The sequence below is a fragment of the Chiloscyllium punctatum genome, chromosome 9, assembly GCF_047496795.1.
Source record: "Chiloscyllium punctatum isolate Juve2018m chromosome 9, sChiPun1.3, whole genome shotgun sequence".
NCBI lineage: Eukaryota > Metazoa > Chordata > Chondrichthyes > Orectolobiformes > Hemiscylliidae > Chiloscyllium > Chiloscyllium punctatum.
Window position 1 is genome coordinate 73,947,389 of NC_092747.1, and position 13,315 is coordinate 73,960,703.

Sequence of the window (13,315 nt, forward strand, 5' to 3'; positions counted from 1 at the left end):
TAGCGATTCTAACTATTTTAACATTGAAAATTGCATTTTTATAGTGGAATCTTGTGTTCAAAATGCTCATTGTTATAGAATGGAAATACTATACATTAAAGTCAAGATATACTGCTGTCATGTAATTATGTTAGTGCATGACAATTTCTTTATTTTTTTTTAATTCACTCTTGGGACATGAGTGTTTCTGAGGGTAGCTGTATTCTGGATGGGGGACTTCAATATCCATCATCCAGTGGCTTTCACAGCAGCACTACTGATTGAGCTGTTGGAGTCCCAAAGGACATAACTGCTAGACTGGGTCTGTGGCTGCTGGGGAGGGGACCAACAAGAGGGAAAAACATTCAACCTTCATCTTACTAATCTGCATATCACAAATGCATCTGTCCGTGACAGTATATGGAAGAGTGACTGCTGAAGGGCTTTTGCCTGAAACATCAATTTTCGTGCTCCTTGGATACTGCCTGACCTGCTGTGCTTTCCCAGCACCACTCTAATCTTGACTCTGATCTCCAGCATCTTCAGTCCTCACTTTCGCCTGGGCATCCATAAGACATTGTGGATAATCAGCAGCAATGGAATTATACTTCAGTGTAATCTCCAATTTTATAGCATGGAATATCCAACCAGGGCCTTCTACTTCAATGAACAGGGCAGGTGGACATACTGGAAGCAGCACTAGGCATACCTAAAAATGAGATGTCAACCTAGTGAAGCTATTAAACAGGACTATTTGCATGCCAAACAGTATAAGCAGCAGTGATAGAGCTAATAAATCCCACAACCAAAAATTCAGATCCATCCTTCTACTCCTGCTACAGGAAGAAGAGAAGGTTCCATCGATATGATGTTTGGAGGTAGTTTCACCCCCCAGGGTTAGGTTCATGTGGTCCATTGTCAGGAATTAGAGGGTATAACTACGAGTGAGGCAGGCATGGAGCTCTAAAGAGTAACAATGGAGAATTCTCAGCCATTACATTTGTTGAACTGGTTCAGTTGCTGTAGTTGAAAACTAAGTGGGCAATTCAAGTGCAAAAAGTGAAAAAGCATATAGTTGTAGGGGGCAGTATAATTAGTAAAGGAAAAGTATTGTTCTCTGCAGCCACGAGCATGAATCTTGAAGGGTGTGTTGCCTGCTTGTGCTAGGTTAAGGACATGCACTTTGGGCTGGGGAGAAAGTTGGAATGGGAAGTGAAGGAGTTGTCCTTGTTGCGGTTAATATATCCAGTTGTCTTGATGTAAGTGTATATCAAAAGCATGAGTACGACTATGAAAGTATATCTGCTGAGGGGTTTTATGAAGTCAGAGGCCAAACGTAAAACACAGGACCACAATAGTGTTAATATCTAAATTATTACATGCTATAAGCAAAAGGTAAATAAGATCAGAAAGTTAAATTCATGCCTTTAAGCTTGTGACATGTTTAATTACACCTGTTTACCCTCTTTACCTGAAACATGCAACCTTCAAAAGATGAATGAATTGATAACACAAATAGTAATAAATGTGCGTGATATGAAAGTCATTGAAGAGACATGATGGCCAAGATTGAAAGTTGAATATTGAACATATAAAAATAAAGGAAAAGAGTTTGGCTAGCTCTGTTAGGAAGTTCAGTCTAGTAGTGAAAAATTATCTTAATTGGGAAGATCAAAGTGTAGAATCACTTTTGGAAGAGATGACAAACACCACAGAAAGAAGGCATGGGTGAGAATTCAACAGGTTTATTTGGAAGTACGAGCTTTCAGAGCGCTGTTCCTTCATCCTTGATGATGTCAACAGAAGGAGCAGTGCTCTGAAAGCTAGTGTTTTCAAATAAATCAGTTGGACTACAGTGTGTTGTTGTGTGATTTTTAACTTTGTACATCCCAGTCCAACACTGGCACCTCCAAATCATGGATGAGAATAGTTTAGAAGTCCCAACAATAGCTACACTGAAGGGTTGAGTATAATTCAATAAAGAATGGAGGCTTTAAAAAATTGTTGCAATTACTCTGGATTATTTTAATCTTTGATCTTTTAGTGAAAAGTACCTAAGCTCATAGTGTATTTGGGACAGTTTCTAAGAACATTCTGGAACCAACAGGAAGCTTTATTTTAGACTTAAACAATGTGTAATGACAAAACATGAATCAACAACCTCCTAGTCAAGGATTTGCTAGACAAGAGTGGTTTGTAGCATGCTAGACACTTACTTACCAATCTTACAGAGTGGAAACAGGCCCTTCAGCCTAACAAGTCCACACTGACCCACCGAAGCGCAACCCACACATTTACCCCTTTACCTAACACTATGGGCAATTTAGCATGGCCAATTTAACTGACCTGCACATCTTTAGACTGTGGGAGGAAACCCACACAGACACGGGGAAAATGTGCAAACTCAACACAGTCAGTCGCCCAAGTCAGGAATTGAACCCGGGTCTCTGGCACCGTGAGGCAGCAGTGCTAACCACTGAGCTAACACTCTGGGACCATTGTGTTAAACTTTAAGAGCAATAGAAAGAAAATATAAAGACATAGATGCCTACAATGCAATGAGAATATGGGTTAAAAGAGAAGGTGGTAAAACATTTAAGGAAATAAGTTTATCATTCTCAACAGATACATATTCCATTGGAAAAAGTATATAAGAATGCACCACAGGATAACTAACCAAAACTAAAGAAACTACATGATGTGACCAGATTGAAAGGATAGATGTATAATTCTGCAATTACTAGCAGTAGGCTAGAAGTTTGGTAAGGTTTTTGAAGCCTGTTAAGTATAACAGTAGACTAGCAAGAAATAAAAAAAAGTAAGAGCTTCTATAGGCAAACAGAAAGACAATGTAAGCATTAGACCCTTAGAAGAAAATTAATAGAGAACAAGTGAATGGTGAGATTTTAGAGAAGTATTTATTTTTGTCTTCAGTGTAGAAGGCACAAAACATCCCAGAATAGTAAGAAATGAAGAGGCATAAGAGTGAAGAGAGCTGAAATAATCATGATCACTTGAGAAGAAGTTCCAGGAAAACCAATGGGAATAAAGACTGATAAGTGCCCTGGACTTGATGGCTGTCATAGGGAAAATATAGTCCATAATTGGTGCATTGTTAGGATATCAGGAAAATCATAATGCAATCAAGCGGAGTTAACAATGGTTTTATGAAAGGGAAATCGCGATTAACAAGTTGGTTGAGTTAAAGAGTCATAGAGTCAAACAGCATAGAAACACCACATCAATGCTGACCAACAAACGCCAAACTCTTCTAATCCCATTTACCTATACATGGTCCATAGCGTACTATTCCCTGTCATTTTAAGCACTCATCCCGATGTGCCTAAATGTTGCAAGAATACTTGCTTACACCATCCTTAGACAGCACTTTACATCTGTCTACCATGCCCGGGTGAAAATATTTTTTTTCTCTGGCTTGATCCTCACCTTAAATTTAGATTTTTTGGTCTTAGACATGCCTGCCATGAGGAAGATATTGTCATAATCTTTGTCTATGCCTCTCATGGTTTTGTATGTCTCAGTCAGATCCCCCTCAGCCTCTTCTGCTCCACAAAAACAATCTCAGCCAACCCAGTCTCTTCTCATAACTGAGATTTCCTAACCCAGGCAACCTCCTGGTGAATCTCTTCTGCACCCTCTCGAGTGCAATCATGTCCTTCTGATGGTGTGTTGACCAGAACTGCACACAATATTCCATCTGTAGCCAAACCAACGTTTTATAAAGTTGTGACAAGATTTTCTTGCTCCTATATTCTACGCCCTGACTAATAAAGGTAAGCATTCTGTATGCTTTCTTCACCAACCTATGTGTGCTGACTTGTACACCATTGTCTCTTTGTTCCTCAGTACTCCCTAAGGATCTACCATTCATTGTGTATATCTTTACCTAATTAGAGCACCCAAAATTGTACTTATCAGAATTAAATCCCATCTGTCATTGCTCTACCCAGTTTACCATATGATCAAGTTGAGACTGTAGCCTGAGACCATCTCCTCACTGACAACAACACCCCTAATTTTTTGTATTATCTGCAATTTTACTAACTAAACCTTCTGCATTGATATTGAAGTTGTTAATGTACAAAAACAATAGCAAAGTTACTAGCACTGAACCCTTTAGGGCACCACTGGACATAGGCTTCCAATTACAAAAAGAATTGTCCGCTATCACTCTTTGGCTCCTATTTGTAAGCCAATTTTGATCCAACCTACCTTGGATCTTGTGGTTCTTACCTTTTGGATCAGTCTTCAATGTGGGACCTTGTCAAAGATCTTACTGAAATTCATGTAAACATCAACTGCACTATCCTCATCAATATACTTAGTGATCTTTTCAAACAATTAAATTAAATTAGTCAGACAAGGCCTCCCTCTAACAAATCTGTGCTCACTATCCCTGATCAATGTTTGCCTTTCCGAATATTGATAATCTGGTTATTCAGAATGTTTACAATAATTTCCCAACCACAGACATCAGATAACTGGTCTGTAATTAGCTAGCATATCCCTACTTGAATGAAGAAACCATATCTAGTCATCTGACACTTCCTTATGGTCAGGGAAGCATTAACCAGTGCCCCAGCAGTCTCCTCCTTAGGTTCCCAAAGCAGTATGGGATACATCTGGCCCTGTATTTTAGGTGACGCCGACACCGGGCAACTCTTTTTGAGCTCTCAACAACAGATCTTACTCTATCATTTCTTATAACTGTTCCAAGCTTTTAACCCTAAATTTTAAGTCTGTAAAAATTACTAATAATGTTCTTTTAAATTTACTTACATGTCTGAGGATCCTATGAACATCCAGACCCAAGCACTGACATTGGATACACAGGCCCAGAGCAAACCAACCAACTTACTGGAAGACACACAAGGACACCTGGAACCAAAGTTCAAACCCTGGCCTGTAGTGACCTGACCCCAACATGGAATGGAACCAATCCCAAGAGTGACTTGGCTCTGAGAAGGCCCAGGACCTAACCCCAGACCCAAAGCGATGCATTCCCGAGGAGGCTCAACCAACCCAGGCCCGGTCCCCGAACCCTTGGCTATGTGCTCCCAAAGAAGCCCAGCCCAGCCCATCCTGAACCAACTCACTTCCTATCTGGACCAGCAGACTCACATCACCCCCACCCCAAACTGACCAGAATGAAAATCCTACCACCGCCATCTGTCTCTGAGGAGACCAGATCAGCCAGGCCCGAACTCTAACCTCATATATCAATCCCAGGGGAGGCCCAACCCAACTGGACCTATCTCACTTACCTTCTGGAACAGCAGACCCGCACCACCGACTCCTGGATCATTCAGATGCAGAAAACCTACAAGAAAATGAGAAAGATGTGCTGGCCTGCAGATGACATTGAAACGAGGTTTGAAGTCCCCACTTCCCAGCATACTCCTAGCCAACATCCAAGCTATCCAAAACAAAATTGATGAACTCAGATCTAGACTGAGGGAAATGAGAGATTGCTGTGTACTCTGTTTTACAGAGACATGGCTCAGTACTGCCATACCTGTCTGTGTCTTGTAAGCTGAGGAGTTCTTCATACTTCACATGGACCGTACAGGATCCTCGGGTAAGGCAAAGGGCGGAGGGGTATGCTTCTTAACCAACACCTCCTCGTGCTCAGACATGGTAACCCTAGCAAGTCACTGCTCCCAGGATCTAGAATACCTTAAATTGAAATGCTGTCCCTACTATCTGCCATGTTGGTTCACCTCTGCTATACTGACAGCAGTTTACATATGCAGATGTTAGAATGCCCTGGATAAAATTCCCCGGGCCTTATTCATCGTGGCTGGTGACTTCAACCAGGCCAACCACAAGAGGGAGCTGCCATGGGAGGGTGGAACGATGGCTCAGTGGTTAGCACTGCTGCCTCACAGCACCAGGGTCCCAGGTTCGATTCCAGCCTTGGGCGACTGTCTGTGTGGGGTTTGCACATTCTCCCCGTGTCTGCATGGGTTTCCTCCCATAGTCCAAAGATGTGCAAGCCAGGTGAATTGGCCATGCTAAATGCCCATAGTGTTAGGTGCATTAGTCAGAAGGGAAATGGGTCTGGGTGAGGTTACTCTTCAGAGGGTCGGTGTGGACTGGTTGGGCCAAAGGACCTGTTTCCACACTGTAGGGAATCTAATCTAAATCATAATCTAATCTAAAAAAATACCACAACCTGTCTCCTAACCATTAGATGGCTGAACATCTTGGACCACTGCTACAGAACCATCAAAGATGCCTACTGGTCCATCCTGTGCACTTCAGAAAATCAGATCACAACACTATATTCCTCCTCTTAGCTTCTTATAAGCAGAAGCTGAAACGGGAGGATCCTTCAGAGAAAGTAATACATACTGGTCTGAGGCATCAGAAGATCTTTTCTGAGACTGCTTGGAGTTGGTGGACTGGATGAAACCGTCAAATTCAGTGGACAATCTATACAAGTTATACCATTGTCACGGACTTAATTAGCAAGTGTGTGGAAGACTGCATGCCAAAAAATTCAATCTGGGTGTTCCCCAACCAGAAACCATGGATGAACTGGGAAATCCACTCCCTGCTGAAGACCAGTCTTTCCTGATGAAGGCTTTTGCCCGAAATGTCGATTTTCCTGCTCCTCGGATGCTGCCTGAACTGCTGTGCTTTTCCAGCACCACTCTAATCCAGAATGCAGCATTCAAGTCAGACAACCCAAACCTAGACAGAAAATCCAGATACGACCTCTGCAAAGCCATCAGAGATGCCGAGTTACAGACACAAACCGACCATATGGACACCCACCGCCTGTGGCAATATAATAGGATACAAAATGAATCAGAGGAAGATAGTGGACAAAAACACATCCCTCCTTAGTGCGCTCAATACTTTCTAACTCGGTTTGAGCAGAATACCAGCGGCATGTTGACACATATCCCAACAGCCCAGGATGCACCTGTTCCCTCCATCACCATTGCAGACATCAGAATACCTTACTGAGAGTCAACCCAAATAAAGCAATGGGCTTGGATGGAGTCCTCCGTTATGGCCTTAGACCCTGTGCAAACCAGTTGGCGGAGATATTAACTAACATCTTCAAACTCTCTCTCCTACAAGCAGATATCCCCAGCTGCTTCAAGAAGACCACCGAGAAACCAGTACTAAACAAAGCATATGCAACATACCTTAATGGCTACTGCCCTGACCTCCATAATTACAAAGTGCTTCAAGAGACTGGTCATGGCCCATAGGAACTGTATTCTGGATTAGTGGTGCTGGAAAAGCACAGTAGTTCAGGCAGCATCCAAGTAGCTTCAAAATCGACGTTTTGGGCAAAAGCCCTTCATCAGGATTAAGGCAGTGAGCCAGAAGCGAGATAAGCTAGAGGAGGGTGGGGGTGGGGAGAAAGTAGCATAGAGTACAATGGGTAAGTGGGAGAGGGGATGAAGGTGATAGGTCAAGGAGGAGAGGGTGGAGTGGATAGGTGGAAAAGAAGATAGGCAGGTAGGACAAGTCCAGACAAGTCACTGGGACAGTTACTGAGCTGGAAGTTTAGAACTAGGGTGAGGTAGGGGAAGGGGAAATGAGGAAACTGTTGAAGTCCACATTGATGCCTTGGGGTTGAAGTGTTCCGAGGTGGAAAATGAGGCGTTCTTCCTCCAGGCGTCTGGTGGTGAGGGAGCGGCGGTGAAGGAGGCCCAGGACCTCCATGTCCTTGGCAGAGTGGGAGGGGGAGTTGAAATGTTGGGCCGCGGGGCGGTGTGGTTGATTGGTACGGGTGTCCCGGAGATGTTCCCTAAAGCGCTCTGCTAGGAGGCACCCAGTCTCCCCAATGTAGAGGAGACCGCATCAGGAGCAACGGATACAATAAATGATATTAGTGGATGTGCAAGTAAACCTTTGATGGTTGTGGAAGGCTCCTTGAGGGCCTTGGATAGAGGTGAGGGAGGAGGTGTGGGCGCAGGTTTTATAGTCCCTGCGGTGGCAGGGGAAAGTGGGTTTGGAGGGTGGGTTGTTTGGGGGCGTGGACCTGACCACCTGGAGGGTGTCGCGGAGGGAACGGTCTTTGCGGAAGGTGGAAAGGGTTGGGGAGGTAGTGGGGTCTGTTTGGAGGTGGCAGAAATGTCAGCGGATGATTTGGTTTATGCGAAGGTTGGTAGGGTGGAAGGTGAGCACCAGGGGCGTTCTGTCCTTGTTACAGTTGGAGGGGTGGGGTCTGAGGGCGGTGGTGCAGGATGTAGATAAGATGTGTTGGAGAGCATCTTTAACCACGTTGGAAGGGAAATTGCGGTCTCTAAAGAAGGAGGCCATGTGGTGTGTTCTGTGGTGGAACTGGTCCTCCTGGGAGCAGATCTGGCGGAGGCGGAGGAATTGGGAATACGGGATGGCATTTTTGCAAGATGTAGGGTGGGAAGAGATGTAATCCAGATAGCTGTGGGAGTTGGTGGGTTTGTAAAAAATGTCAGTGTCAAGTCAGTCATCATTAATGGAGATGGAGAGGTCCAGGAAGGGGAGGACTCCACCCACGCCCTCCACCTCCTCCAAGACTTCCGTTTCCCTGGCCCCCAACACCTCATCTTCACCATGGATATCCTATCCCTCTACACCTCCATCCGCCATGACCAGGGCCTCCAAGCCCTCCGTTTTTTCCTCTCCAGACGTCCCCAACAGTACCCTTCCACCGACACTCTCATTCGTTTGGCCAAACTGGTCCTCACCCTTAACAATTTCTCCTTTGAATCCTCCCACTTCCTCCAGACCAAAGGGGTAGCCATGGGCACACGTATGGGCCCCAGCTATGCCTGTCTCTTTGTTGGCTACGTGGAGCAGTTGATCTTCCGTAATTACACTGGCACCACTCCCCACCTCTTCCTCCGCTACATTGATGACTGCATTGGCGCCACCTCGTGCTCCCGCGAGGAGGTTGAGCAATTCATCAACTTCACAAACACATTCCACCCTGACCTTTAAATTTACCTGGACCATCTCTGACACCTCCCTCCCCTTCCTGGATCTCTCCATCTCCATTAATGACGACCGACTTGACACTGACATTTTTTACAAACCCACCGACTCCCACAGCTACCTGGATTACACCTCTTCCCACCCTACCTCTTGCAAAAATGCCATCCTGTATTCCCAATTCCTCCGCCTCCGCCGGATCTGCTCCCAGGAGGACCAGTTCCACCACAGAACACACCAAATGGCCTCCTTCTTTAGAGACCGCAATTTCCCTTCCAACGTGGTTAAAGATGCCCTCCAACGCATCTCGTCTACATCCCGCACCTCACCCCTCAGACCCCACCCCTCCAACCGTAACAAGGACAGAACGCCCCTGGTGCTCACCTTCTACCCTACAAACCTTCGCATAAACCAAATCATCCGCTGACATTTCTGCCACCTCCAAACAGACCCCACTACCAAGAATATATTTCCCTCCCCACCCCTTTCTGCCTTCTGCAAAGACCGTTCCCTCCGCGACTACCTGGTCAGGTCCACGCCCCCCTACAACCCACCCTCCAATCCTGGCACTTTCCCCTGCCACCGCAGGAACTATAAAACCTGCGCCCACACCTCCTCCCTCACCTCTATCCAAGGCCCTCAAGGAGCCTTCCACATCCATCAAAGTTTTACTTGCACATCCACTAATATCATTTATTGTATCCGTTGCTCCCGATGCAGTCTCCTCTACATTGGGGAGACTGGGTGCCTCCAGCAGAGCGCTTTAGGGAACATCTCCGGGACACCTGCACCAATCAACCACACCGTCCCGTGGTCCAACATTTCAACTCCCCCTCCCACTCTGCCAAGGACATGGAGGTCCTGGGCCTCCTTCACCGCCGCTCCCTCACCACCAGACGCCTGGAGGAAGAACGCCTCATCTTCCGCCTCAGAACACTTCAACCCCAAGGCATCAATGTGGACTTCAACAGTTTCCTCATTTCCCCTTCCCCCACCTCACCCTAGTTCTAAACTCCCAGCTCAGTAACTGTCCCAGTGACTTGTCCGGACTTGTCCTACCTGCCTATCTTCTTTTCCACCTATCCACTCCACCCTCTCCTCCTTGACCTATCACCTTCATCCCCTCCCCCACTCACCCATTGTACTCTATGCTACTTTCTCCCCACCCCCATCCTCCTCTAGTTTATCTCTCCACGCTTCAGGCTCACTGCCTTTATTCCTGATGAAGGGCTTTTGCCCGAAACGTCGATTTCGAAGCTACGTAGATGCTGCCTGAACTGCTGTGCTCTTCCAGCACCACTAATCCAGAATCTGGTTTCCAGCATCTGCAGTCATTGTTTTTACCATTTGAACCGTAGCCTACCAGCCTGACATGATCCCCTGCAATTTGCCTACCGATGAAACAGGTCCACAGTGGAAGCTATTTCCTGAGCCTTATACTTATCCCTGGAACATCTGGATCACAAGGACACCTATACCACACTCCTCCTCATCAACTAGGAGAAAATGAGGACAGATGCTGGAGATCAGAGTCAAAAAGTGTGGTGCTGGGAAAGCACAGCTGGTCAGGCAGTATCCAAGAAGCGAAAGGCTCAACGTTTGGAACATAAGCTCTTTTCAGGATTTTCAGCTCCACACTTTTTGACTCCTACTCATCATCCCCAGCTCCACATTCAACATCATAATCCCCTCCAGAATAATCTCAAAACTCTGAGACTTGGGTCTCGGCTCCACCCTCTGCAACTGGATCTTCAGTTTACTAGTGTTCTGACTGTAATCAGTGAAAAAAGACAACTACATCTCCTCCATGATAACCTGTAACATCGAGTGCCCCAACGATGCATTCTGCACTCCCTTCTGTACTCTCTGTACACCCACAAATGTATAGCCAAATTCCGAATGAACACCATCTACAAGTTAGCTGATCGTAGGATGGTTATCAAACAACGTTGAGTCAAAATACAGAAAGGACATAGAGGGCTAGGTGTCATGGTGCAATGATAACAACCTTTCTCTCAATGTTAGCAGAACAAAAGAGTGGATCATTGACTTCAGGAAAAAAGGAGGAGCACATATACCCCCATCTATATCAGCAGAGTTGAGACAGAGAGAATCGAGAGTGCCAAGTTCCTCGGAGTGACCATAACCGAAACCCTGTCTTGGACTTCCCATGTAGGTGCAATGGTCTAGAAGGCACAACAACACCACCTCTTCCTCAGGCAGCTTAGGAAATTCAACATGTCTGTAAGGAGTCTCACCAACTTTTACAGATGCACCATAGAAAGTAGACAATTTTGGGTGCACATTGGCCTGGAAAGATAACTACTCTGCTCAGGACCGGAAGAAACAGCAGAAGATTGTGTGCACTGCCTAGACCATTACAGAAACCAATCTCCCATCCGTGGACTTCATTTATACTTCTTGTTGCCACGGAAAGGCCGCAAACATCATTGAAGTTCCCTCCCACCCCGGTAATACTTCTGTCAGGCCAAAGATACAGAAATTTGAACACAGGTTCAAGAACAGCTTCTCCCCTGCCAATATTAGACTGATGAATGTATTCTGTAACTTCAAATAATGTTGATCTTATTTTGCACACCTCTTGTGCAGTTGTAACCTGTATGACTTGCTCTGTGTAAGCATCCTATAATCAGTATGTCCTTTTTTGCTATGATCTGCCTATACTGCTCGCAAAACAAAGCTTTTCACTGTATTAGGTATCTGTGACTACAATAAATCAAATCAATCTCATCAGGCCTTGAGGATTTATGCATCTATATGTGCTCGAATATCAAATACATCCTCCTTATTAATCTTCACATGTTCTACAACCTCACCATCCCAACTGAAATCTCCAGCTATAATGTTTTTCTTCTCTGTTTATAATGATGCGAAGTACTCATTTCTGACCTAACAAACACTAGGGGTAGCACAGTGGCTCAGTGGTTAGCAGGGACCTGGGTTTGATTCCAGCCTCGGGCAACCGTCTGTGTGGAGTTTGCACATTCTCCTCGTGTCTACGTGGGTTTCCTCCAGGTGCTCCGGTTTCCTCCCACAATCCAAAGGTGTGAAGGTTAGGTGAATTGGCCATGCTAAATTGCCCATAATGTTCAGGGATGTGTAGGTTGGATGCATTAGTCAGGGGTAAGTATATGTTAGGGGAATGGGTCTGGGTGGGTTACTCTTTGGAATTGCCCATAGTGTTAGGTAATTAGTCAGAGGGAAATGGGATTGGGTGGATTACTCTTCGGAGGGTCGGTGTGGACTTGTTGGGCTGAAGGGCCTGTTTCCACACTGTAGGGAATCTAATCTAATCTAATCTAAATGCCCATTGGCTTCTTGCACAAGTTTCCCCTTTTGTCTCTAATAGATCCCACTCTTTCCCTGATAATCCTCTTACTCTTAATATTATTTTATAAAATGCCTTAGTGATTTTCTTGTCCTGATCTGCCAAAGATATGTGTCTCCTCTTTGCCCTCCTAATTTACCTTTTAAGCAACCTCCTAAACAGTCTATACTTTTGAAGGGGTTTCCCTATTTTAATGCTTTGTCACTGACACATGATTTTTCTTTATCTAACTCTCACTAGCCATTCACATTCAGGGTTCCCTGGACTTGCTGCACTTGTTCTTCACTATAGAGGAACACCCTGACCCTGAATTCTCACTATTCTGCTTTTAAGAGACTCCCATTTTCAACATGTAGATTTGCCTCCAAGTAGCTCCTCGCAGTCTATGTTTGTCAGATCTTGTCTAATGTTATTGAAACTGACCTTCCCCCAAATTAGACACGTAACTTATGCGCTATCCTTATCCCTTTCCATAATGACTTTGAAACTTATGGTCACTTCCCTCAAAATGCTCACTTGCTGAAACTTCATCCACTTGTCTGGCTTCACTCCCTAGCATTAGGTCTAGCCCTAGCTCTAGTAACACTCTCTACGTACTGGCACAAAAGCTTTTCTGGATGCACTTTAAAACTTCAACCCCATTTAATCCTTTCACAGGAAGGTGATTCCAGTTAATATTAGCAGATTTGAAATCCTCCACAACTATAACCCTGTTTCTCCCACACCTTTCTGTGATTTGCCTATATAACATGCTTCTTTATGTAACTCTGACTGATAGGAGATCTTTAATTATAATCACAACAAGGTAATCTATCCAGATGCCCTCATGTGAAGATTCTTCGAGGGTATCCTCCCTCATTACTGCAGTGATGGTTTGCTTTATCAGTAATGCAATCCCGCCCCCCCCCCCCCCTCCCCTACCCCACAAATTGTCAAGCCTGAAACTTCCATACCCTGGAATGTTGAACTGCCAGTCCTGACTTTCAGTCTCAGTGATTGCAACATACTGTATTTCAACGTGTTGATCAA